General features: G+C 41.8%; 1 long non-coding RNA gene across 1 annotated transcript; it reads right to left on the bottom strand.

Moving 5' to 3' along the window:
• Positions 1–411: 411 nt before the first annotated feature.
• On the bottom strand, positions 412–1,107 carry LOC134679849 (uncharacterized). The gene is made up of 2 exons (XR_010100403.1): positions 956–1,107; positions 412–869 (listed from the first exon to the last, which is right to left on the bottom strand). It is a non-coding gene; the product is annotated as an uncharacterized LOC134679849 (long non-coding RNA).
• Between the last annotated feature and the right edge of the window lie 872 nt (positions 1,108–1,979).

The following is a 1,979-nucleotide window of genomic DNA, read 5'->3' as shown; positions in this document are numbered from 1 at the left end:
TCGACAACACGCCCACAGAGACCATACTCAATGGTATGACATCAAAGGGAGTAGACGAAATCACCACCAGATGGGTACATAGCATGCTCTCGAACAGAGTAGCCACTTTGACCATGAATAATATAGAGCATGCATTTTATACCACTAGAGGGTGCCCACAAGGAGGCGTTCTATCCCCACTATTATGGACCCTAGCAGTGGACCAACTTCTTGCAATCATGTCAGGCCAAGACTTTGACACACAAGGATATGCCGACGACCTTGTAGTTATCGTCAAAGGCCCTTGCCTCAGCACCATATCCAACCTAATGCAAGGAGCTCTAAACACAATATTCAAATGGTGTTGAAACAACTATTATTTTGGGGTATTAATATGGAATATTTTCTTAATTAATTAAGGAAACTAGACAATATGATTAAAACATTTATTTAAATAATTTCAAAATTAACCCGGAGAGCCTTAAGGGCCTTAATGACAGGAACTTAAGGTAAACTAGCTCTTATCTAAATTACATGAGCATCAGACTCTTATTTAAGTGTTGAGGGAACAGTTATGGGTATAGCGAACTCTTTTTAAAAATGTTTTGGTAGAAGCAGCCTACTGACGGACAAATTAAAAGGTACTAAGGGTATGAGGGCGCCAGAACCAGCATCTCTGGTTCAGTAATAAATATTAAATAAAGGGTCGATCTAACCTCCAAAACTTCGAAAGACCGTAAACAATACAACCGCCACGTTGGCCAGGAACCTCTGCGTGGAAGTATGGAAATGCCTGGCACAGCTCCTTGCCACTGGTAGCTCGGCTTGTAGAAGCTGGCATCTTGAGGCCACCCCGTAAACTTGTAATAAAGACGGTAAATCTTGAAACCCTGAAATTTATAAAACTACTAAGTAACGGAACAGACATTCACAGAATCGAATAAATATACTGGACTGCGAGTAGGTCGCTGCTTACCCGGGGCAGACAATAAGCGGGCGTAGGAAAGGACTTGCATAATTTCAATGCACCCGGGGCTTCAATTTCCAGGACGATTCACATCCAACGAGCTGCAATAATATAAAAACAATCAGCACTGCACTAACAAATCCATCCAAAACAATTAAGGAATCGACTAGCTACTTACGATAAGGCGGCTTAAACCGCGATATAGGTAGAAGCCATCAGACAGCACCAGGCCGCTGGGCAAAGGAAACGAACCACCTTGCTACGATCTCTTCCAAATCCAAAAAGAACGGCTAGCTACGTGGCGAGCCATCGGTGACAGATCAAACGACGGGGTTACCAGAGTCCGAACGGGGCTCGGCCGAACACCACATGACTTGACAAAAAAAAACGCTTTCTTTCCTATTTAGTTTGCTTAGAATAATATTGAATACAACGCGCCGACGAATAAAAAAAATATTTGAAGACAATTTTAATTTACAACGACCTGCGATTAAAAAAACCAAAAATGTAGGAAGGCACCGAAATTATTTTTAATCTAGCAACCCGGACCATGTTGTTATCGACTGAGCTCGCTAGATGGCGTTAAGGGTATCAAACGAATATGGGTCAGGGTCACATACTGTTCAATATTGAAAAAAAAATGAAGAATTAAAATTTTGTTGTTACAGTGCTCCCCTTCCCGAAGAAAATTTTGACTACGGCAAAATTTTGAGCTGGTCCCCAGCTCGCAAAACCACCCGCGGAAAGTACCTAGACAATTACCTACCGGTAAAAAAAACTAACTAACAAAAAAAAATCGAACCCACGCACTAAACAAGACTTACTTTATAAAGACTTGACGTACGCAAGTAAAGCTCTAAGCTACATTATCACGAAACGTCGCATCGCGTATATTCCTTGGTGGCATAACGAACGGCCCAGGCCGCGGGTTATGCGTCCAAGAGATACAGCGGAAGACGGCATATAGCCAAGTGAAATTTACTAACTAAGATCGGTGACTGCTACTACAACTAATACAACTAATTCAAATATA

This window comes from Cydia fagiglandana, chromosome 1 (assembly GCF_963556715.1).
Source record: "Cydia fagiglandana chromosome 1, ilCydFagi1.1, whole genome shotgun sequence".
Lineage (NCBI taxonomy): Eukaryota > Metazoa > Arthropoda > Insecta > Lepidoptera > Tortricidae > Cydia > Cydia fagiglandana.
The sequence above is the reverse complement of the archived record's forward strand: the minus strand, read 5'-3'. Positions and strand labels throughout refer to the sequence as shown.